Genomic DNA, 26,470 nt, shown 5'->3' with positions numbered 1-26,470 from the left:
CTCATTAACATTGCTCTCTTTCCACATTCTATCTCTGGCACTAACAGTGTTTTATTTTCCTCTACTTGAAATAGTTCAGTCAGCACTTAGCAGACATAACCTGTTGCTATCATTCTTGCAGGTGTTATCCTCATCACTATGGTCATTACGTTTCACTCCTCTGTCTTGTATTTCTCAGGTCCTGTCTCCTGGAATGTTGACTCCTTTTTGCTGTCTTTCTTGGTTTGACCTTTTCATTCCTATGCCATCATTATGATTTAGACCCTTCTTATCTCATACTGCCATTACAATTTTCTCCTACCTAATATCTCTGTTGATCACGTTTTCTTCTTACAATCTAACTTGCACAGAACAAAATTAATGTATTGAAAAATTTTCTCTTTGCCTTTCCAAATAGACTGCAACTCTTTGGATGTAAGAAATATACCTTTCATTATATACTCTCAGTATTTGGCACTATATATTTATTTGACCTATGATATGTTGCCATGAGGTAACTAAACAGTAATCAGAGCGAACTACTGATTCCCAGCAGAACTGTGTTATGTAGAAAGATTCATGCTTTTTACATTGGTTTGTCATTGGAGATCACTCCTGAGATGAAAACACATGTCAAATTTTTTTTTTTCCCAACCAAAGATAGTTTAAAAATTCTTTCACTTACGGCTGCCTGGGTGGCTCAGTTAGGTGTCCAACTCGTGATTTTGACTCAGGTCATGATCTCACTGTTTGTGAGATCAAGCCCCACGTGGGGCTCTGCCCTGATTGCACAGAGTCTGCCTGGAATTCTCTCTGCCTCTCTTTCTGCCTCTCCCTCACTTGTGCTCTCTCTCACTCTCTCTCTCAAAAATAAATAGAGGGGCGCCTGGGTGGTGCAGTCGGTTAAGCGTCGGACTTCAGCCAGGTCACGATCTCGCGATCCGTGAGTTCGAGCCCCGCGTCGGGCTCTGGGCTGATGGCTCAGAGCCTGGAGCCTGTTTCCGATTCTGTGTCTCCCTCTCTCTCTGCCCCTCCCCCGTTCATGCTCTGTCTCTCTCTGTCCCAAAAATAAATAAATGTTGAAAAAAATTTAAAAAAAAATAGTTAAATAGACATTAAAAAAAATTCTTTTACCTATCCTAAGCAGAACGGAAACATAGACTCTCTGAGAGAAATACACTTTGCGGAATCTGGTTAGAACAAAAGGAGAGAAGTATTATATAACACTTACCAAGATTAAGAAGGAAAAGAGGGGCACCTGATAACTCAGTCGGTCAATCGCCCAACTTCTGCTCAGGGCATGCTCTCCCAGTTTGTGAGTTCGACCCCAGGTTGGCCTCTGTGCTGACAGCTCAGAGCCTGGAATCTGCTTCCAATTCTGTGTCTCCCTCTCTTTTCCCTTCCCCCACTCACGCTCTGTGTCTCTCTCTCAAAACTAAATAAACAATAAAAAAGATGAAAATAATAATGACTATCTTAGATTAATGGTGAAAGACTCAAAGACTCAACACATGTAAAACATGTGTCCAGGCAACCAGAGATAACAACAGGATCAAATGTAGACAAAATGAAGACAAGTCAGACAAGTCCGAAGCACACTCTTATTTCAGCTAGTTTAGTTCTATCCTCTGTTTCTCGATAAGGAGCAAATAGAAGCTGTTGTTGTAGTATATTTAATCATTGTTATTAATTTTATCTATTTATACAGTGAACTTTACATTTCAATAACTGTGTTTAAACTCTTTCCTTTTTAGTGAATACTTTTATTGTCTTTATATAGTCCTTTACTAAAGATCCTTTATTGCATATAGATATCTGAAAAAAAGCAGATGTTCCTGGATATTTAGAGTCAAAGCTTTGATGTCTAGATTAGGATGGGGAACATATACTTGTGGGAAACATCAGCAATAGTGAGCTCTCAGGAGTTTTCTGGTGAAGATAACTTTGTTAATACTTCAAGCTTCCTCTTTTCTTCCAAACATGACAAAACTAAAAATTTAAAAATACATATATTTTCACAAATAGTTGCTAATCCCATGAGTATGCTTGTGTTAAGGATTCTAAGTAGAGACGTTGTATTTCAACTCCTGTGACGTATAATATTGGATGGCAAACCTGGGGCATGGACAAGAACCAGCCACTCAACATGAAAATTGGGCTGGAATAAGACTCCTTATTTATGCAAGAAAAGAGACTAAAAAAGCTGTGATAATTTCTAGGCACTATGGTTTTTTTTTATAAAGCTGCTTGTCTTGAAAACAGGAAGAAAATGAAGAAATCATTCCAGACCCTGTCTACCTGTTAACTCAGCGACTAGATCTAGAATAGCCCTGAGTCATTACAGTATGAGAGTTGGTATAATACCTGGTTCCAGAATAGAATAGGGTCTGGGAATCCAACCCAGGTAGAGGCAAATGTAAAACCACTGGACAAAGATGGAAGAAGAGGTATTGGGGGGAGGGTTTCCCATGTGAGATTTATTCAAATATTCCAGGTATGTGAGGAATGCTAACATGAAAAAATTGATCAGCAAAATGAACAATAAAAAAGTAAAAGCAATTAAATAACATACAAAAATTAGGGACATTTCAAAATGACTTTAAAGTATGTTGAAGATACTAAAAGAGAAAATGGACAAAAATAACATCCCTAAAATCATTAAGAAACTATGAAACAAAGAGAGACATACTCCTGTAAGAACTGATGGATATTAAAATAAAATTGTAGATTGTATTAATATCGCTTTTCAGCCTTTTGGCTAAGATCAAGTATTGTGAGTATTAAAATACAGTAACTGATAAAAAAAAAAAACACTCCCTACAACACTACAGTCTTCAAACACAAAGAAAAATATATTGAATAGGAAAATATACCGAGTGGTGCATCTGGAATGCAGCCTAGAGTGATAAAGAAATTAAAAATTAGAAAGGCAAATTGGGAGTTACAGAGAATATACTTGTGACTCAACCGTGCCAAATGTGAGAGAACGGTGTGAGGAAAAGCTTATCTAAAGTGAAAATGCCCAATAATTTTTCTGAATTGAGAATTATCTTAGCCTTCAGATTGAAAGTACACACAGGCTTCTATAAAGGATAAATACAGTTATCCTTGACCACACAGTGATACTGTAGAACATAGTAAGGAAAAAAAAAAAACCTTAAAGCTATCAGAGAGAGAAAAGAAAAATTGACTACTAAAGAATAATAAATAGTCTGAAAGCAAACTTCTGTCAACAAAAATAGATGCCAATGGATTATTAAATTCAAAGAACTGAGAGAAAATAGACACAAACATGGATACAGGCACACGGGATCCTTTTTGGTTGTGTCAACTGCTAGACTTCCTATTTGATTTGACTTCCCTTAAATAAAAGAAAACATAAACAAAGAAAATAACATTAAAAAATCCTTACATACAGTAATATATTATTGAGAAAATACAATTGTAAAACTCCAATTATCCAGCTGTTACATCTAGATCCTATTTATACTTTAGAAATTTCTATGACCTTAAATGGCACATTTAGAACCAGTATTATAAATTATTTTCTGCAATTAAAAAAATTAATGGAGTAATCTATTTAAATTATAGTCACATAGGGAAATTAGTCATTAGGACCCAGCTATTTATTGCTTATAACAAAACCACTCCAAATTTAATGTCTTAAAAGAACAATTTATTTTGCTCACAATTTAAAGCATGGGACTTTGGAAGATGAGTTGTTGGATGATCTGTATTTGAATGTTGTCTGTCAGGGCTACCAAAGCTGGAAGTTTCACTTTCAAGATAACCTTTTGCTTACATGTCAGATTTCTTGGAGCTCCTTGGACTTGATCTCTCTCTTCCCATGTAATTTCATTTTCTAGGACTTCTACAAGTGTCTTGGGCTTTTATAGCTCTATTAAAGAAACCAGTTGTCACATTCAACTCCCGGCTTGGTGTCTTCCGTGGTTCTATCAGTTCATTAAAAACATGATCTATTTTCCATGTTTCATTCACCTTTCCACTAGTAGGTAGTACTATCAACTGTGTCTAGTCTGAATATGATTTTCTCACTATCTTTCCACATTTCTCTTGTGGGGTTCCTCTTGCCGCCTTGTTATGGCAGCACCCTGCTTTTAGTTACCAAGCTCCTTATGAGTAATTAATAACAAACCATACTGAAGTATAACTTTGTAAAAATAATTTCATTTTGCCTAAATTTTTATGGCAGAGATTTTGGAAAATTTATTTTAAGTGGCTTATTTTTGATCTACGTGGTATTGGTTAAGATGGCTGAGGATTGGAGTTTCAATTTCAAGATGGCTTTTTAACCTTGATGATTCTGATTTCCCCATTTCTTTTCTTTATCTCTGTTTCTGTCTCTGCACTACCCCTCTTCCCCCTTTCTCCACATGATAGCTCCCCCTCCATGAGCCTAAACTTGATATTTTTCACAGCATGGTGGTGCCAGGGTAGCTGCACTTCATGAAACTGAGTAGATTCCAAGTGGCAAACTATAGAAGATTTCAAGCTAGTTAATGTTGACCCATGTTTTGTCACAGTGTTCCTTCTGTTGTATTCTATTGGTCGATGCCACTACAAGTCAACCAGGTTAAAAGGGATTGAGAGATACACTGTCTTTTAATGAGACAGTGATGAATTCATATTACAGATAAGTATGTCTGATAGGAGATAATGTTGGGATCTTCCTTGGAAAATACAATCTGTCACAATTATCATCCTTTAATATAACTCAAATATAAAAATAATGAAACATTCATGCAGACAATTGTCTTAGTCTATTAGGGCTACCTTAAGAAAATACCACACATTGGGTGGCTTATAACCAACAGAAATTTATTTCTGATAGTTCTGGAGTCTGGAAGTCTGAGATTAGGTGCCAGCATGACTGAATTCTGATGGAGATTTTCTTTAGGGTGGCAGAGGGCCAACTTTTCAATGTATCCTCACATGGTAGAGATCAGAGAGGGGAAGGAAAATCTCTCATAACTCTTATAGGAACACTAATGCCATTCATGAGGGCTCCATCATCATGAGCTAATTACTTCTCCAAAGCTCGCCCCTCCTAATACCACCACCTTGGATATTAGGTTCTCAACATATGAATTTTGAGGATACAAAAACATTCAGGCCATAACAACAATTGAAGTTAACACCTTACCTTGCTAATATGCATATCCTAAGAAAATTAGAATTTTCTGAGCAAACTTTGTGAAAACTGGCAGGTATTTGACAGACTTTAATCAAAATGTAACTCCAGCTGAAATATTATGAAGTCATATTTTAGTATATCAATATATAGTAGAATATCTATACATGGTAAATGCAGGATTTTAGGAAAGGCATGTCTTGTTATAAAAATAATATCTTAAATAACAAAAAATAATTAAATTATATTTGTCTTTTTAGCTTTTTCCATTAACTAAATCACTATAATTTTCTTGAATTGTATGATTCAATTGAATTTCAAAAGAATTGGATATGAAGCAATGTGGATAGTTTAAAAACAAAACTGTGTTTTTTTAAAACTGTGTTTGTTTAAAAGCAAACAAAATGTGATAATCCACATCACATTATTATTAAAATAATACTTCTGTGAATGAGATTTTACATTATATTGGAAAAACAATTCATTAGGTTTACCCAATGTAAAAGGATAGCAGAATGCTTTCATATTTGGAAGATACTATTTATGGGCTGAATGTTGATCAACATTAAGATCTGGCATTAATGGTAGATACAAGATTTCTTTTCCTACATTTGGAGTTAAGTTTTCTATGTGTTTGACCTCTTCTTTTCAGTTTTATAATACGTGACTATTAGTTCAGCATTGTTGTTTGGTTTCACTTTATCATTGATCATATCCATAATATATCAGCAGATTGTGAAGTCACAGCAGCCAATTAATTTTACAGGGCTGCTTTCTTATCTGCCCATTAAAACTATGTTTTATTTTCAGTGTTTCATCAATGCAGTTATTTAATTATAGTTCCATTTAAGATTTATACATTTTATTTATTATATGCCATTATTGGAAAAATCCACCTCATGAAATGTAATAGAGTAAGCAAACAATCATTAGAAATCCTTTAAAATCACAGTTGAAATGGTTCTAATAAAATGGTTAAAAACAAGGTATATTCAATTTAATTTTCTAGGCACTGCTGTGTTTCAGGTAACTCACCAAGGGAATGTGGTGATTTAATTGTCTGGATAGCACAGCAAGAGATCCTGTGAAGTTAGATTGAAGTTGGCTCTGTAGTATCTTGCTACTGTTTCACAAAAATATACACTTTCTTTGGATACTCAGCATGATATTCAGCAAGCATAGATGTGAGAGGCTAACAAAGAAGAAATGCTGTTATTTATTATTCACTATTTCCTGGGGTCCCTTGACACTTGGAGTTAACATACTTCCATAGGAATATTTAACTGTCAACGGTGCATTTCAGGTAAAACCCAATCAGACAATGTACATGTCAAGAAAAACAGCATTAAAAGCTTGAGCTTTTATCAATTTAAATCCTTTTTTTTTTAATGGCTAAACAAAGGCTTTGTGAATAATTCCTATGTTCCTTGAAAATATATCAGAATTTATCTCCCCAAATCTGTACAATCAATTCTCAAATTTCTATAGGCACATTATCCACATTATCAAAATATCTTTAGTAAAATAAATGCTCTTTTTAACATTTATTTTATTCGTTATTATTATTATTACTGTTATTGATAGAGAGACAGAGAGAGAGAGAGAGAATGAGAGAGAGCAAGCAGGGGCAGGGGGCAGAGAGAAAGGGAAAAAAAGAATGCCAAGCAGGCTCCCTGTCAGTGTGGGGCTCGATCCCACTGATGAGGAAGCATGGGCCAAGCTGAGGGCAAAGTACGACCTAACAGCAGTCAGCCTCTCCCCGCATCATGGGATATGTCTGATATTCCTCAGACACTCCTGGCTACCCAAGAACAAAGGAAAGGAATTTAAGTGCTTGCCATGGTGATGTGGGAAACTAAGGCAAAGGAAAAATTAAATTCCCTTACTTCCTACAGCCCATTGACAAGTCCTTGAAACTCAGAGTGACTTCCCTCTATCAGCTCAGCTGCCTCAATGAGGACAATTTGCTAGGGGCAAAAGAGAATCTTAGCTTAACATTATCCCCACCTTGAGGATCCTGTGTCTACTTTAACATATAAAAATTCCTTTGGAAACCTCCTTTATCTCAACGCCCACAAGATATATGCTGGCAATTATATTCCAAGCTTATGGCCCCCTGATATAAATCTGAAGGGTCTCATGACTGAGGTTTTTCTAAACGTTAATAAATGCCATTTCCCTAGCAACAGCTAGCCCTTCAAGGTCCTGGAAACCTTGCTTCCAAAATTCCTTAGAGACTTATTCTATCTCTAACCCACTGCCAACCTGAGGGTATGTAATCAGTTACCCACCACAACCCCAGTACAGCTCTTCCTGCCTGTGGGTCCCGTCCTAGTGCTTTAATAAAATCACCTTTTTGCACCAAACACAATTTCCAGAGTTATTTCTTGGCCATCAGCTCTGGACCACCCCACCACCCCACCATCACCCCAAAACTTCATCACCAGGAACTGTGAGATCATGGTCTGAGCCAAAATCAAGAGCTAGACACCTAATGCTTAAACCATGGAGCCACCCTGGTACCCCATCAAACAAATGCTCCTGATTGCAACTTAAATGTTTGCTTTGTTACACTTATTCAGTCTTTATTTACAAATACTTTGAAAAGACTCTAAGACCAAGTAGAAGGGGATACACTTACTTAAGTCTGTGATCCACACAAGATGTGTAATCAGTGTTCTATGGATATGTGCTTAAGAGAACATTGTGTAGTCCTCACATGCTGATTCTGTACTCATTTTTTTTTTCTGGAAGGGGGAGTCTGTAATGAGATATAGAGTTTTAATTTTCATTCTCATTACTGAAAAGGAAATATATATTTATGTTGGCGGTTGCATTAGTCTTTTTCTTATGATATAACAAATTACCACAGACTTAGTGGATCAAAACAACACACTAATTATCATGAGTCAGGAGTCTAGGCAAAGCTTAGCTGTGTTAAAGAGAAACCAGAGCTGGATAGTAGTAAAAGCAGTAAAGACCTATTCTACTCAGGACTATTATAATGAAGGAAAAGATAACTTAGTATAGAACTGGACTCAATTCTAAATGCAGCATGAACAATTGGGGATTTATACCTAGGAATAGTTGGGGGTCAGGGAATGGAAAATTACTAGGAGGAACCATCAAGGGTAAGGAGAAATTCTGGCTAAATCAGCTCGACAGGATTCTTGCTGCAGGCAGGCTAGGATGATCAGACACAAACTGGGGTGGGGGGTGGTTTAAGAAATTTGATCAGATATCCAAGATGATCAGATATCAAGAGTGAAGAATCTTGCTAAATTGACTCAGCAGGATTTTTGCTGAAATTGGGCAATGCAAAAATGGACAAGGAAGTTTCAATGGTCAATGCCTAGTTGAGAAGAATCTGACTAAAGTTTGGTCAAGGAGAATATCTTGTCAGCAGGATCCTCTGCTTATATATAGTCTTACTTTGAGTCTGCAACAAAGGCTTTAGCCAGACTACATTTTCATCAGAGTTTCCACTAGGAAAAAAAAAATCATTTCCAAACCCCCTCAGATAGCTAGTAGAATTTATGTCCTTGTGACTGTGGTACTCATGGCAGCTGACTTCTTTGAGGCCAGCAGGATAGTGAGTCTCTGATTTTAAAGAAGGCACTAGACCCTCTTTCAAGGGCTTTAACTCGGTTAAGTCAGGATCAATCAGGATAATCTGCCTTTTGAGAAACTCATAATCAAGTGGTTTAAGACCTTAATTGTATCTGCAAAATTCCTTCATCTTTGCCACATTCTGTTGGCTTGAAGCAAGTCAGGCTCTGATCCCACACAAGAGGAAGGGATTATACAAGGCTCTGAGTCACTGGAGGTCACTCTATGCTGTGTCCACTATAGCTATTTTAGGAGAAACTGTATCTAATAGGCAAAATGAGTCTTGACTTTGAATATTCATGAGTCATGTTCTTCTATGAAAAACCTGTGTTACTTATCAAAAATTTTAAGGACAAGATAAAGAAATGGTCATGATGAGCAGTATGACACATGTTTATCTTTGCTTACAATTAAACATTTAACAAATGTATATATGTATAATTAATGAGTAAAGGGCATTAACTATATTTTCACCTGATTTTTTTAACAACAAGAATGTTAATGGTAACTTTCTACATCAGGACATAGATTTCAAAATCACAGCGTCAATCACAACACAATCAATAAAAATCAAGAATTTTAGTTCCATGACCTCACATTTTATTTTAGAATATGGCAAACCAGAAGCAGCCTAGCTTTTCTTTTCTCCCACTACTTCCCACCACCCACATTTGCCACAGTCCAGCTGAACTCCTCTTTTTTTCATCTGTGTCCCTTGTTTGATGATTTATATATTTTTACTGACAATATTGCAACCACACAGAATGCTATATTCTTCTGTCCATTTATTCAAACCCTACTTCTCCTTCAAGGACAACCTTTAAAGCAACTTATCACAGGACACCATTTTTTGCAGAACCTCCAGCCAATAGAAATGTCTCCCTTTTCTGAACTCTCATAGTTCTCTTTTAGGATATCACTTTAATGCACTTATAACTCTACTTTTAATAGAGGTGTTTGTGTTTGCGTGAAAAAGTGTAACATGTTTCATAGCATTTCTGAGACTTATTAAGCACTCAGTGAATTATTAATTACACACACACACACATTTTTTTTTCCTTCCATACTTCTTTTTTAATGTTTGTTTACTTAGAGAGAGAGAGAGAGAGAGCGCACACTTGTGAGTCAGGGAGGCACAGAAGGAGAGGGAGAGAGAGAATCCCAAGCAGGTTCTACACTCAGCACAGAGCCTGACATGGGGCTCAATCTCATGCCTGGGAGATCACAACCTGAGCCAATATCAAGAGTCCAGGGCTTAACCAACTGAGCCACCCAGGAGCCCCTCCTTCCATACTTATAAGTCAATGTTTTCTATTTTATGACATCCATCACATTGCCTTATATAACCATAAGTAAGGCATAAAAAATGATTGTGTTTTTTTGCATTTAATAGTAATGCACAATATTTTAAATTAGGACATTTTATTAATATGTAAATGTATTATAAAATAAATTTCAAAAGGTGAACATGGGCACATGATATTACTAGCTGTTCTTCAAAATAGTGGAGTAAAAGGTAAAATGTAATTTTGGATGTTAATCATAGAATAAGTCAATAATATTTTCTTCTGGTTTACACTGATTTATCATTGCTCCTTCATAGCCTCTGATGACATTCAAATTTAATTAATTTAAATTTTCAAAACTTTAACTTGGGCTTTTTGGAATTATTTTATTTAAGTTACCTTGTTCTATTGTCTTCCTAACAGTATGTATATATTGAGAGTATGATGGCTCCCATCAAGGAATTCTGTAAAATGTGTCTTCATATTAGATTTTGCTCAACATTTTGTACATTTATTTTACCTTTTATTAAACTTTTCCTTTATACATTTAATGAGAGGATTGCCTTTTGGTATTTTAGGCTGTTATAATCTGGTACTTTTTTCATCATTATCTCCTGGATATTTGCTATCTCCCAAAGCCCAAAATTCAATAGGTAAAAAACACATATATATGGCAATCCTCTGTATGTATGTGTTTAAAATCTATTTTGACCTTTCTCACTTTCATATCAGCCAATAGCTATTCCAGGCACAGCTATCCATATATTCACTTTCCAAGTGGCAAAGTTTACTTTCCTTATCTTCCATTAGACCTTTCCCAAGCCATATGATGTTAACCTCGATAGCACTTTAAAATTGCCACTTTTAGACCATTTCTCTCTGCTGATATTTTTTGTCCATTTAACTTTTATATTACTCTTCCCAGAAGCACAGATTTCAGATTTCTGTCTCTAAGTTGCCACCTAAGGGAATTTTCTAGTATTGTTTCTATTGTTGCTGTTCTTACATATCACTCCAAAAGGAGGAAAGTGACAGATGTTGATTATTTTTTCCTGCCAAGTCTGTGTTTACTCTCTGATTTGACTAGTTTGTTTTCTAACACTAATATTTTTATCCAAATGTGCCTTTGAACAAAACAATTATTTATCCCTTTATAAATTCACTTTTCCTGGTTCACAATTTATTCTGTTCCTCTTAACCTTTAACTCTTATACATTATATAATTCTCATGTCTCCCAGTCTTTTATCCTAATTTAACTTATACTTTTGCAGACCTCCATACATCATTCCAGTCTTTTTCTTCAGTGTTTCTTCGACTATCTTTGCCTCTTATTCCCAGTCTCCTCTTATCTGTGTATTTTCTCTTGCTCATATCAAACCTGGAATAGACAAGCCAACTATAAAATATCAAGATGTCCGTTTCCTTCATCAGGCATCATCTGCCAAGTTTCCTTCTATCTAAAAAATTACTAACAATTTTTCTTTGCATATTTGGCATTCATTTTGTGTTCAAAATACAGGCTTCTCTGGGAGAAGACCAGTCGGTTGGAATCCTACTGTAGTAAACCTGAGATGCCGTATTTCTGTGGTATAGTAACATAATTATGCCATGGTAAATATTTTTTTCTCAAAAGACCAGGGGTTTATTTACAATAAAACTTTGTTTTGGGGGTCACCTCAGTGGCTCAGTTGGTTAAATGTCCAACTTTGGCTCAGGTCATGATCTCACTGTTCCTGTGTTCAAGCCCCACGTCAGGTTCACTGTACCAGTGCAGAGCCTGCTTTGAATCTTCTGTCTCCCTCTCTTTCTGCTGCTCCCCTACTTGTGCTTTCTCTCCCTCTCCAAAATAAATAAATAAGCATTAAAAAAAACCCTTGTGGTTTAATGCAAGTCTGGATTCAGAATACTAATGATTAAAACCACACTCTAAAATTAAGGTATTGGTTATAAAGTAATCTCATGTTAAAACACTCTCTAAAAACACATTGTCATAGAAGTTGTAAGACTTGAAAAAAAAGGCAGGATCATCACCAAATTTATGTCCATCATAGGCAAAATCCTTTGAAGTCATGAGAAAGTATGTAATGTAAATATTCATTCAATCAACTTATGTGCTAAATTATATAAATCCCCTGCTCTCATGAACCTAACATTTGTACACAGATGATGAAAAACAACAAACATACAAACAAGTGACCACATAAATATGTAAAAACCATAGTGAGCTAACTGGTCATAATAAACATGGAGAAATAAAAAGAAAGGGAGGGGTTGTGAGGTTTTAGCAATGGAGATCAGGGTAAATGGTACTTTACAATTTTAAATAGGTTGTTCACTGAGAACATGAAGCTTTAGCAAAGACCTAGAGCAAGTGAGGGAGAATCCATGAGGATATCTTTATAAATCATGTCCCAGACAGAGGAATAAATAAGTAGTAAAGCCCTAAAATGGGATTAGGTGTTCAACAAACTACAAGGATGTTGTAGACTCTGGGTTTGGAGATCTCTCTTGTCCAGTGAGAAAGTGGGATACAGGATTAAAAATGGGAGAGAGGCTAATGTCCAGGAGAAGACAAGAGCCCAGAGTAAGTGTCCTTGCTTTGTTTTTATTAGGATCAGAAGGCTTACAAACATGGTGATGGACGTGCACAAAGAAACAGTGAAATTGTGAACATGAACTCATGGGCATGAGGGAAAGGGGGTTTTGAAGATACACGGTGTTAGGGGTTTGGGTCAATACAAAACAAAATCCTGGTGCTGGACAGGAGGTTGTTTACAGTAGATGTGAGGCCCCACCTGTGTTTAGCTAAACTGGTCTGGGGACAAGAAAGACAGAGCATGATACCTCAGGGTCAACAAGGCACCTTTTGTTTGCTAATTAGCTCCACTCTGGGCAACATCACCCGGCTATGATCTATAGCACTATTTACCTATTTACCAAATTTGGTCCTTCCTTCCTGTGAAAGCATCCTTCTGTGAAAGCATCCTTCTGCTGTTATACTAAGTTGGAGAGCATTTCCGCCCTGAATACCTAATCTTGTTTACTTCATCTTAGATGTTTTCACCCTGAGATTCCCTATTTCTATACCTGTGTCCTATACTGGGGGCCTTTGCCCTGTTTACCTAATCTTGTTTATCCAAACTTGGGTGTGTATATCCTATGACTTTGTATTTCTTTATGCCTCGTTAACCCATCAGTGAAAGCTCAGGGAATTCCTAAGCTTATTCTCCACACAAGGAGGCCAATGTGTGGACAGCAGAATGATCAAGGCAAAGTGAGTAGGAGATGAGATTAGGTAGATAATGCCGGCCAGATAAATTAAGTGTTTGTATGTTTTTATAAGTGCTTTGGGCTTAACTGTAAGTGAAACTTAAAGTCATTGCAGGCTTTCAGTCAGAAAAAGACATAACTGAACTTCATTTGTTTCAAAATTTTGTTGTGGAAGGCAATACACTACAGAAAACTATTCAAAACACGAATAATAAAAAGCACATGACATGTAATTGCTATATTGTACTGCAAAAACCTATGTAAACAGAATTTTGCTAGATTCCCCAGATGCACTGACTGCCTTTTGAATGAAAATCTCCCTTCCTGCACTTTGAATAATCATTATCTTGACTTTTATGGTAATCATCTCCTTGCTCTATAGGTATACCAAACAGGTGTGTGTCTCTAAGCATTGTAATGAACTTGTTTGAAATTTGTGTGCATGGAATTAAACACTCTCCATATTGTTTTCTGCCAATTTCTTTAACTCAACATTAAAAAAAAAAAAAACATCTCATGTAGAAATACATAGATGTAATTAGTTCATTTGCATTGTTCTATAAATCAGGTTTTGTAATTATTTTTCTACTTTTTTTATTTTTAAGGCTTCCAGTTTGGGAATATTATGAACAATGCTGCTATCAGCAATTATGTACATGTATCTTGGGTTACATAGCACATATTTTTACTAGCTAATACTTAGGGGTAGAGTTGAGAGTCCACAGAGTATGTAGTTTTACCCTTATGGATATTGACCAACTTTCACAAAGTGATTTTCAATTACATCGTCACCAGTATTAAGAGACAATTGCTCCACTTCAGAAATATTTGGTATCATCGGTTTTTATTTTTTCTTAAGTTTGCAGCAAACTTTATTGAATATGACCTCTGTTGGTTAATTTACTTTTGTTTGTTTATTACGAAGTTTTGCATTTTTAAGAGCAGTTTTAGGTTCACAGCAAAATTCAGGGGAAGATACAGAGATTTCCCATATATCTCCTGCCCCCATACATGCATAACCTGCTGCATTAGCAATATCTCCCACCACCGTGGTATATTTCTTACAATTGATGAGTTACTTTGAAACATCATTATCACCTCAAATCCATAGTTTACATTATATTTTACTCCTGTTGGTGTACATGCTATGGATTTGTACAAATGCATAATGACATTTATTCATCATTATAGTGTCACACAGAGTATTTTCACTGCCCTAAGGTCGACTTTGTGCAAATCCATCACGCTTGTAAGCCTTCTGATCCTAATAAAAACAGAGCAAGGACCCTTATCAGTACTCTTTTCTCCTCCTGGACATTAGCCTCTCTCACACTTTAATCCTGCATCCCGCTCTCTTGCTGGACAGGAGAGAACTACAGGCCCAGAGTCGACAACATGGAACATATTTGCATATGCTTATTTGCCATCTGTATATCTTTGGCCCATTTTTAATCAAGTGCTTTTTTTTTTTAATTATCATTGAGTTTTAAGAGATCTTTATATATTTTGGATAATAGCCATTTATCTGACATGTCTTCTGCAAAATTTTCTTCCAATGTGCCTTGTCTTCTCATTTTCTTAACATTGTTTTTTTATGGAACAGAAGTTTTTAATTTCAATGGAGTGTAACTTGCCAATTATTTCTTTTATGGATTGTGCCATTAGTATTGAATCTAAAAGGTCGTTTGGATTTTTTCTAGGAGGGTTATTTTCTAGGAGTGTAGTAATTTTGTATTTTACTTTAGGTCTGTGATCCACTTTGCACTATTTTTGTGCATAATATAAGGTTTGTGTTTCGATTCAAATTTTTGCATATGGTTTCATTTTTGTTTGTTGAAATAAGCCTTGCATACTTGGGATAAATCTCACTTAGTAGTGGTGTGTGTGTGTGTGTGTGTGTGTGTGTGTGTGTGGTGTATTACACAGTGTTGCTAATATTTTGTTGAGGATTTTCACGTCTATGTTCATGAGAAATATTGGTTTGTTTCTTTTCTTGTGATGTCTGTGCCTGGTTTTTGTAACATGGTGACCCTGGCCTCATAGAATAAGTTAGAAAGTATTCCCTTTGTTTCTATCCTCAGAAAAAGACTGTAGATAATTGGTGCAATTTTTCCTTAAATGTTTGGTAAGACATTCATCAGCAATCAATGGGCCTTCTGCTTTATTTTTTGGAAGTTTTAAAATTACTGATTTAATTTATTTAACAGATATATGTTTATTCAGTTTGTCTATTTCTTCTTGTGTTAGTTTTGACATGTTGTGTCTGTCAAAGAATTTGTCTAAGTTAACAAATTTGTGGGCATGGAATTGTGCATAGTTTATTATTATTATTATTGTTATTATTATTTTAATATTTATAATCTATAGTTATAGCACTTTTTTCATTTGAGATTTTAATCATTTGTATCCTATCTTTTTTCTTAGCCTGTCTAGGCTTATTGATTTTGTTGATCTTTCAAAAAAACAAAACAAAAACAAAAAAAGAAACAAAACAAAAACAGCTTTCTCTTTCATTTTTTTCTATTAGATTCCTCCTTTGAATTTGATTTCTACTTTAGTTCTTTTTTCTCTCTCTCTTTTTTTTTCTGCTTACTTTGGAGTTTCTGTTTTTTTCTTAGTTTTCTAAGATGGAAACTTATATTATTGATTTTAGATTATTTTTGTTTTCTAGTAATGAATCCAATGCTATAAATTTCCCTCTAAGCACTATTTTCATTTTATCCCACAAATTAGAAGTTGTATGTTTTTTATTTCAAAACATTTTTAAATTTCTATTGAGATTGCTTCTTTGGCTGCTGTATTATTTTATTTATTTATTTATTTATTTATTTATTTATTTATGTTTTTTCTTAATTAAAAAAAATTAATTCCATTATAGCTGACATACAGTGTTATATATAGTTCCAGGTGTAAAATAGAGTGATTTAACAAATATATACATACTCGGTGCTTAAGTGCTTATCATGATAAGTGTACTCTTTAATCCCCATCACCTATTTCACCCACCTCTCCAACAACCTCCCGTCTAATAACTGTAAGTTTATTTTCTATGGTTAAGAATATGTTTCTTTGTTTCTCTTTTTTTTTCTTTTGCTCTTTGTTCCATTTATTAAATTCCACATATGAGTGACATCATATGGTATTTGTCTTTGACTGACCTATTTCACTTATTTCATTTTACTCTATAGCTCCATCCATGTTGTTGCAAAAGGCAAGTTTCCATTCCTTTTTATGGCTGAATAGTATTCCATTGTATGTATATAACACATCTTCTTTATCCATTCGTCTGTTGATGGACACTTGGGCTGCTTCCATAATTTGGCTATTGTCAATAATGCTGCAATAAACATAGGCATGCAAGTATTACTTTGAATTAGTGTTTTCATATTTGTTTGGTAAATGCCCAGTAGTGCAATTGCTGGATCATAAGGTGATTCTGTTTTTAACTTTCTGAGGAACTTCCACACTGTTTTCCATAGTAGATGCACCAGTTTGCATTCCCACCAACAGTACAATAGGGTTCCTTTAGCTCCACATCTTCCTCAACACCTGTTGTTTCCTGTCTTACTAATTTTAGCCACTCTGACAGGTGTGAGGTGATATGTCATTGTAATTTGGATTTGCATTTTCCTAATAAATAATGGTGAGCATCTTTTCATGTGGCTGTTGGCGATCTGTGACTTTTTTGGAGAAATATATCTGTTCGTGTCTTCTGCCCATTTTTAATTGGATTGTTTTGGGGGTATTGGGCTTTATAAGTTCTTTATATATTTAGGATACTAACCCTTTATTGGATATGTCATTTGCAAACATCTCCTGTTCAATAGGTTGCCTTTTAGTTTTGTTGATTGCTTTCTTTGCTGTGCAGAAGCTTTTTATTTTGATGTAGTCCCAGTAGTTTATTTTTGCTTTCATTTATCTTGCCTCAGGAGACATTATCTAGAAGATTGTTGCTATGGCTGATGTAAGAGAGGTTATTGTCTGTGCTTTCTTCAATGACTTTTATTGTTTTAAGTCTCACATTTAGATCTTTAATCCACTTTGAGTGTATTTTTGTGTATAGTGTAAGAAAGTGGTTCAGTTCCATTATTTGCATGTAGCTGTCCATTTTCCCAACAACATTTGTTGAAGAGACTGTCTTTTCCCCATCATATATTCTTTCCTCTTTTGTCAAAGATTAATTGATCATATAACTGTGGGTTTATTTTGGGTTTTCTCTTCTGTTCTATTGAGCTATGTGTCTATTTTTGTGCCAATACCATGCTGTTTTGATAACTACAGTTTTATAATATAACTTGGAGCCTGGAATTCTGATGCGTCCAGTTTTGTTTTTGTTTTTCAAGATTGTTATGGCTATTTGAGGTCTTTTGTTGTGCCATACACATTTTAGGATTCTTTGTTCTAGTTCTGTGAAAAATGCTGCTGTTATTTTGATTGGGATTGCATTAAATGTATAGATTGCTTTGGGTAGTATAGACATTTTGACAATATTTGTGCATCCACTCTGTGAACATGGAATGTCTTTCCATTTCTTTGTGTCATCTTCCAATTCTTTTACCAATGGTATTTTATAATTTTCAGAGTAAACATCTTTCACCTCTTTGGTTAAGTTTATTCCTAGCTATTTTATTAATTTTGGTGCACTTGTAAATGGGATTGTTTTCTTAATTCTCTTTCTGATGTTTCATTATTAGTGTACTGAAATGCAACAGCTTCTTGTACATTGATTTTTATATCCTTTGACTTTGCTGAATTCATTTATAAGTTTTAAGTTGTTTTTTTTTTTTTTTGGTGGAGTTTGGGGCTTTCTATATATAGTATGATGTCATCTTGACTGCTGTATTACTTAGAAGAGTGTTGTTTAATTTTTAAATATTTTAGGATTTTTCAGTTATCTTTCTGTTATTGATATAATCCCATTTGAGATCTGAGAGCAGACATTGTGTGATTTTTGTTTTTTAAAGTTATCTAAGGTGCATTTTAGGTTATTACTGATCTTACGTCTGCTGAGTCTGTCCATTTCTGAGAGAAGGTTGTTGAAATCTCCAGTGACAATGGACTCATCTATTTCTCCTTGCAATTCTACCATTTTTGCCTTACATAGTTTGACATTCTTTTAGGCACATACACATCAAATATTCTTATGTCTTTTTGGAGGATTCATTTCTTTATTATTATGTAATTTCCTTCTTTATTGGTGATAACTTATCTTGCTTTGAAGTCTGCTCTATCTGAAGAGCAACTCCTACTCTCTTTTTATTAGTGTTAGCATAGTATATTTTTTGTCATCTGTTTACTTTTGATCTGTATGTGCCCATATATTTAAAGTGTGTTTCTTGTAGACAACATATAGTTTAGTCTTATTTTTGTTTATCCATTTGACAAACTCTTCCTTTTAATTACGGTATTTAGATTGTTACATTCAAAGTGATTATTGATATATTTACCATAACAATTGCTCTTCTGTATTTGCTGTCCTTGTTTTTTGTTACTTTTTTTGTTTCCCATGCTTTTATCATGGTTTTAATTGAGCATTTTATATAATTCGATTTTCTCTCCTTTCTTAGCATATCAGTTTACTTCCCTTTTTACTATTTTTTTTATTGCCTTAGAGTTTTCAGTATAGCTATAGAACTAATCCAAGTTCACTTTCAAATAACACTGTACCAATTCACAGGTAGTGTGAGTGATTTATAATAAAACAATCCTAATTCTTCCCTCCTATTTCTAGTTTCATTGCTGTCATTCATTTTACTTATATATAAGTATACATAACAAGTATACATAACCAAATACACATGCATAAGATATAGACATAAGCATACATAAGTCAAGCACATTATTAGTATTATTTTGAGTAAACCATTATCTGTTAGTTGAATAAAGAATAAGAAAAATAAAACTTTTTGCTTTACCTTTGTTTATTCCTTCCTTGATACTCTTCTTTATTGAATGTAGATCCAAGTTTCTGAACTATATCATTCCCTTCCATCTAACTGAAAATGAATTCCCTCAATTTTTGTTTGTCTGAGAAAGTCTTTTTTTTTTTTCTCTTTTACTTTTCAAGAATAATTTCTCTGGTAGAATTTCTGGACTGGTGGGGTTTGGTTTACTTGTTTTTTGTTTTGTTTTGCTTTCCTCTCAACACTTTAGATATTTCACTCCATTCTTTTCTTACATGATTTCTGAGTTGTCAGATGAATTCTTACTTTTATTCCTCTTAGATAATGGTGGTTTTTTTTCACTTCCTTTTGGCTTCTTTTAGGATGTTTTTCATTATCTTTGATTTTCTGTAGTTTGAAGATGATGTGCTTATGTATGGTCTTTTTGGTGGGGAGCATTTCTCTACTTAGCTATCTCTGAGTTTCCTGAATCTGTGATTTGGCATCTGACATTAGTTTGAAAGAAATGTTTGGAAATAATTATATCAATTATTTCTTCTTCCTCTCTTTCTTCTCCATCTGGTATTCCCATTATGTGTATGTTATGCCTTTTGTACATGTCCCACAGTTTTTCAACTTTCTATTCTGTGCTCTTTAGTCTTTGTTTTGTTTTTTGTTTTTCACAGTTACTGTTGATATATCCTTTAGCTCAGAGATTCTTTCCTCAGTTATGTCCAGTCTACTAATAAGCCCGTCAAAGGCCTATTTCATTTCTGTTACAATGTTTTGTTTTGTTTTTGTCTCTAGCACTTCTTTTAGTTCTTTCTTGGATTTTCATTTCTCTGCTTATATTGCCCATCTATTCTTGTACGCTATTCTATCCATTAGAGTCCTTAGCATATTAATCATACTTGTTTTAAATTCTAGGCCTGATAATTCCAACATCCCTGCCATATCTGCTTATGATGATTGTTCTGTGCCTTTAAATTGTGTGTGTGTGGTGTTTAATTTTATTTCTGTTTATTTATTTATATTTTACCTTTTGTATGCCCTTGTAATTTTTTTTTTCTTGATAACTGGACATAATGTGTTGGGCGAAAGTAACTTTTATAAATAGGTCTTTAGTAATGTGGTAGTGATGAGTAGGGGAAAAGAATCATTCGATAGTCTTATAATTGGGTCTCAGTCTTTAGTGAGACTATTCCTCTGGACTGTGAACTTCACAAGAGTTTCTCAAATTTTTTTCTCCGCACTCAGGTGAGATAGAGGGCTAGAGGGGGCTGAAGTTGTTATTCCTGTTTCTCCATGTGGAAGGCTGGGGCCAACTGGAATCGATATCTCCTCTCTCCCAAGTCAATTATGCTCTGATAATATCTACCCCCATGTTAGGCTCTGGTTAGCTAGTTTTATCTGAGGGCAGGCTTTGTTAGGGACAGAGTGCTCTGGTATATTTAAAAATGGTTCCTCTTTCCCTTTTTCTTTGGAAGCAAGAGGGAGTTTTTCTCCAATATTTACTGAGGATAAAAGCTCCTGAGGGTAAAAATTATAAAAGTGTGCCCTCCTCCTCCAATGACTGGGTCCTCCTGGAGTTTTTAACTCTAACAATTATCCATGCCAAGCCTTTAGCAATTAGTTAATTACAATTCAAGTTTTCCTAGCTAGGTACTGGTCCCAAAGGTAGATTCTACTCATGAGGCTTTGCTCTTGTCATGACTCCCTGTAATCATCTGTGTGTCTGTGCAATCTCAGGTGTAACAGTTTGCCCTGTGCCCTCCATTTTCTTACAGATTTAAGAAAACTTTTTGATAGTTCATTCTGTTTAGCTCTTACTAGTTAGGACGTGATAGTGACTTCTAAGCTCCTTCCATGAAGAATTTGGGAACATTTTCTTCCCCTCCTCCTCCTTCTATAGATGTAGTGCCTAAACCCACCCAACTGTATTCTTTTTGTGTGTGTGTATTTATTTATTTATTTTTATAATTTAACTTTATTATTTATTTATTTATTTGTTTATTTTTTTTGAAATTTACATCCAAATTAGTATATAGTGAAGCAATGATTTCAGGAGTAGATTCCTTGATGCCCCTTACCCATTTAGCCCATCCCCCCTCCCGCAACCCCTCCAGCAACCTTCAGTTTGTTCTCCATATTTTTGAAGCTCTTATCCCCTCCCTGTTTTTATATTATTTTTATTTTTTTTTAATTTTTTTTTCAACGTTTATTTATTTTTGGGACAGAGAGAGACAGAGCATGAACGGGGGAGGGGCAGAGAGAGAGGGAGACACAGAATCAGAAACAGGCTCCAGGCTCCGAGCCATCAGCCCAGAGCCCGACGCGGGGCTCGAACTCACGGACCGCGAGATCGTGACCTGGCTGAAGTCGGACGCCCAACCGACTGCGCCACCCAGGCGCCCCTGTTTTTATATTATTTTTGTTTCCCTTCCCTTATGTTCATCTGTTTTGTCTCTTAAATGACCCAGCAATTGCACTACTAGGCATTTATCCAAGGAATACAGGTGTGCTGTTTCGAAGGGACACATGCACCCCCATGTTTATAGCAGCACTATCAACAATAGCCAAAGTATGGAAAGAGCCCAAATGTCCATCGATGGATGAATGGATAAAGAAAATGTGGTATATATATACAATGGAGTATTACTCGGCAATCAAAAAGAATGAAACCTTGCCATTTGCAACTACGTGGATGGAACTGGAGGGTGTTATGCTAAGTGAAATTAGTCAGTCAGAGAAAGACAAAAATCATATGACTTCCAACTGTATTCTTTTACAGTTCTATAGGTCACACATATGATACTGGTCTCATCGGGCTCAATTCAAAGTGTTAATGAGACTGTTTTCCTTTCTGGAATTTCTAGAAGAGAATCTATTTTCTGGCTTATTTAGCTTGATGGCAGAATTTAGTTTTTTTTGTGGTTGTAGGACTGAGAGTTCTTAGCTTCCAGATGCTGCCTGCAATCTTTGGTTCTATCTTTAAAGGTAGCAATGTTGGGCTGAGTCCCTCTCAGACTGAATCACTTCTACCTCTTTCTTCTTATCATTACATTTCTTTAACATTTTGCCTTTTTTCCCCTCTCTTTATGAGACAGTGATTAGATTGGGCCCACCCAGATAATTCACGATAACCTCCTTATTATATTAGGTCAACACAGATAATACAGGATAATTTTCCTATTTTAAGATTCTTAACCTTAAACACAACTGCAAAATACCTTTTACCAAATAAAGTAATATATTCACAGTCCCTGGTAATTAAAACATGGTGATCTTTAGGGGAACATTATTCTGCCTATTTATTTCCTAAATTATTATAGTAAGACTGGAAATCTAGTACAGTTAATTCTTCTATTTTTCATTATTAGAAAGTTCTCTCCTGTTCTTGAATTGTAAAATAAATTTGTTTAGTTCTATAAAAAAATATGCTGGTCTTTTGTTTGGGATTACATTAAATCTATAGGTCAATTTTAGAAGAATTGGTATTTTACCCTGTTGAGACATAATCATAAACATATTTTTTTATCTTTTCCAGGCTTTTTTAAATTTTTTCTTTAGTTACTCTGAACAAAGTTTCTAGTTGCCTTTAGAGATTGTGTTTTGTTTAATTTATTCCTAAGGATTTCATATATTTTTATTCCATTGTACAATATGTTTTTCAATAAATTAGTTTTAACTCTGATTTCATACTGAATATCTGTAAACTGTGATTAAAGGTTACTGTCATTCCAGTTGAAAAATTCTTTGTTCTTAGTGCATTTATATATACAGCTTTACCTAACCTATTTGGGGACTTTACTGTCTTTTTCATTAGGTTAATAGCTCACTGATATTGCTTTACATGAGTATTTAACCAAATTATGTCTCTAGTTTCCTGAAATCAGGAATACAATATGTTCAAGGTGATTTCAGTGACAGGTTTATGTACTAAGAATATCATTCTAGGTCCATAATTTAATGAGTAGATTATAAGGAAGAGGGCCCATCATGAAAAATGTGACATCATCACCACTATTACTACCCTGATGTAAGTAATTCATTTAAATTTTATGTATGTATGTATGTATGTATGTATGTATTTATTTATTTAGGCTAGGTACAGTGTAATTTATTGTTGGTACATACAAGATAGGGCTCTCCAAACCCCTCCCCTTCTTTAGGGAGACTGGGATGGAAACTATAGAGGTCAGGATATTTTCAGTGTATTGAATGAGTTGGGGCAAGGATTCCACAGCAGCTGAGGGTCTCTCTCTTCTTCTTGCTCTCAGTGAGGCTGGTGGTCTAGGGGTTTCTTACTCTTTGGAGGCCATGTTGACAATAAGGTTCACCATCCAGTTGCTGTAACCAAATGCATTGTCATGACAGGAAATGAGCTTGACAGTGTGGTCATTGAGAGCAATGCCAGCCCCAGTGTCGAAGGTGGAAGAGGGGGTGTCACTGTTAAACTCTCAAAGAGAACCTGGTCTTCAGTGTAGCCCAGGATGCTCTTGAGGAGGCCCTCCAATACCTGCTTCACCACTTTCTTGATGTCATCGGATTTAGCAGCTTTCTCCAGACAGCAGGTCAGATCCACAACTGAGATATTGGGGGTGGGTACAGGGAAGGCCATGCCATTGAGCTTCCCATTCAGCTCAGGAATGACCTTGCCTACAGCCTTGATGACACCAGCAGAACCAGGGATTTTGTTCTGGGCAGCCTCTCCACCATCACGCCACAGCATCCCAAAGGGGCCATCCATGGTCTTCTAGGTGGCAGTAATGGCATGGACTGTGGTCACGAGTCCATCCACAATGCCAAATTTGTCATGTATGTCCTTGGCCAGAGGGGCCAAGCAGTTGGTGGTGCAGGAGAGATTCTTCACAATCTTGAGGGAGCTGTCAGAATTCTCATGGTTCATGCCCATTACAAACAGTGCATCAGCCAAAGAGGCAGAGATGATGGCCCTCTTGACCCCACCCTCAAGTGAGCCCCAGCCTGTTCTATAGTGGTGAAGACCCCAGTAGACTCCACATCATACTCAGCACCAGTATCACCTCATTAAACATTGGCTCAATCTTGCTTCTGGAAGATGCTAATGGGTTTTCCATTGATGACAAATTCCCCCTTTCCAGCCTTGACTATGTTGTTGTATTTGCCATTCGTGAAATCATACCGGAATATGTAATCATGATGTTCAGATCAAGAAAGGGTCATTGATGGTGACAATGTCCAACTTGTCAGAGTTAAAAGCAGCCTTGGTGACCAGGCTCTCAATATGGCCAAATCCATTTACTCTGACCTTTACCATCTTGTCTCAGGGATATGACTGGCACTGCACCAGAAGATGCTGCTGTCTGTCAAACAGGGAGGAGCAGAGAGACTCATTTCAAATTTTAATTAATACTCCAGTCTCTAAGCATTACATTTCTGTCTAAAATAACTAATATCTTTCTAAATAATGAGGCTGTTCAAGTGGTTTCAAATTTTCATGACAAATACAGTAAGATCTATTTTTTTAAGTTAGTCATTTAAGATTAAGAAAATATATAGCTTTAGGGGTGCCTGAGTGGTTCAGTCCGGTAAGTGTTTGACTTTTGCTCAGGTCATGATCTCATGGCTCCTGAGTTGCAGCCCACCTCCGGCTTTGAGCTGTCAGCACCTGCTTTGGATTCTTTGTTTCCCTCTTTCTCTCTGCACCTCCCACCCTCCCCTGCATGCTCATGCACACACAAGCTTGCTCTCCTCTCTCTTCCTCTCTCAAAAATAAACTTTAAAACAGTTTTTCAAAAAGGAAAATATATGACTTTAAACATTTCTCACAGTTCTCTTTCACCAACTTTTTCTTATCCATGGATCTTCTCAAGACACTAAACTTCCATTCAAAACAATCTCCTATGAAATCCTCTAATAATCGAGCAACTTCTTGCCTATATGCCTTTTCTATGTTATTTACTCTAGCTAGAATCCTTTGGTCATTCAGCAAAATCTCAAAGAATCTTCAATGTCTCATTAAGTGCATCCTCCTTTACTCACCTCTACAGTCAGAATGAAGCAATTCTGTTTTGTACTCCCTCTCAACCTAATTTTGGCTTTAGTTTGTTAAAACTGTAAACTTCTTAAGGATGAAGATTTTTTTCTTACTCAACTTTTCATTCTCTGGGAACAGCAGGTATGCCTTGTGTGTGGTAGGAATTCACTTTTTTTTAAACAAATCAAGCTTTATGTGTATAACATACATTGATTTATAAATTTGTATATGTTTAGCTGAACGCAAGAAATTAAAATGTCTAAATGGTTGTTTTAGATTTCAGTGATCATAGTTATCATATATAAACTAGACATAGATCAACTTCTATGTTATGCTCAATAAAACAATCTGTGCCTTTTATTCCCATGTCTTTGAACTTGAATTCTGTCAGATTTCAGAGAATAAAGAGATTTAGATCTGTCGGTTCTGGGACCTCTATGAAACATTTGTTTCTCTAAGAAATATGTCTGTGGTTTAGCTGAAGCTAATCTCTCCAGGCCTAAAAAGTACACTGAGCCAGTTTGAAAGGGTCAGGGATAAGAAGTGTAGCCATCCTAAGTCCAATATTTGATGAAGAGTCCTAAATAGAGATGCCCCCCATCAGTTTTAAGTGTTCCTTTTCCCCTGCATTATGTAAATGCAAAGCACATCCCAGTGTGGTATCTTTTCAAAGTGAAGAGAATGCATATCTGAGATACATCACTACGCTAAAAAGAAATAAAATAAATTCCACGGAATCCAAGGAGAGTACAGGTCTTATATCCTACACATGAGTTGGAAAGGTAGATAAACATGAATTTCTGCATTTGAATATCTGAAGCCTTTTATAACATTATATCTTGCTCTCAACACCCAGTTCTTTTTTTGAAAATACTTCTAATATTTTATTTAACAAAAATGTACTCTGAATAACTATATTGCTAAGAGAGATTGGCATGTTAAATAGTATTTCCAAATATAATTTCGTAGAGAGAAATAAGTTGCAAAAGGCAATTCAGTGAACTGGTAAAATGTTTGGAAATACCTAGTAATGTTGCGTAAGTGGCTATTGTTAATTCTAATGGAATTAGTTTCCAATGTAATTCTACTTTGGAATCCAATTCCAAAGTAGATTAATATACTTTATTTTTCCCTTCTTTTGGAAATGTTATCATTCTGGTGTTTGCTGTTTATAAATGTTGGAATAGGGGCATTTTTTTCTGTTTCTTCTATTTTGGGCAATATTCATGGAAACTATATATTTACCTCTTTAGTTTGGAATCAGGAATTATC

At 35.4% G+C, this 26,470-nt stretch overlaps 1 long non-coding RNA gene and 1 pseudogene across 2 annotated transcripts in view; one reads left to right on the top strand and one right to left on the bottom strand.

The window, feature by feature from the left end:
- The window catches only part of LOC121035008 (uncharacterized), a 277,049-nt gene that overhangs the window by 160,947 nt on the left and 89,632 nt on the right, over window positions 1–26,470 (top strand). The window lies entirely within an intron of this gene.
- On the bottom strand, window positions 23,470–24,478 carry LOC121034999 (glyceraldehyde-3-phosphate dehydrogenase-like; annotated as a pseudogene).

The sequence above is a fragment of the Herpailurus yagouaroundi genome, unplaced genomic scaffold (assembly GCF_014898765.1).
Source record: "Herpailurus yagouaroundi ecotype Mexico unplaced genomic scaffold, PumYag 28, whole genome shotgun sequence".
Classification (NCBI taxonomy): domain Eukaryota; kingdom Metazoa; phylum Chordata; class Mammalia; order Carnivora; family Felidae; genus Herpailurus; species Herpailurus yagouaroundi.
The sequence above is the reverse complement of the archived record's forward strand: the minus strand, read 5'-3'. Positions and strand labels throughout refer to the sequence as shown.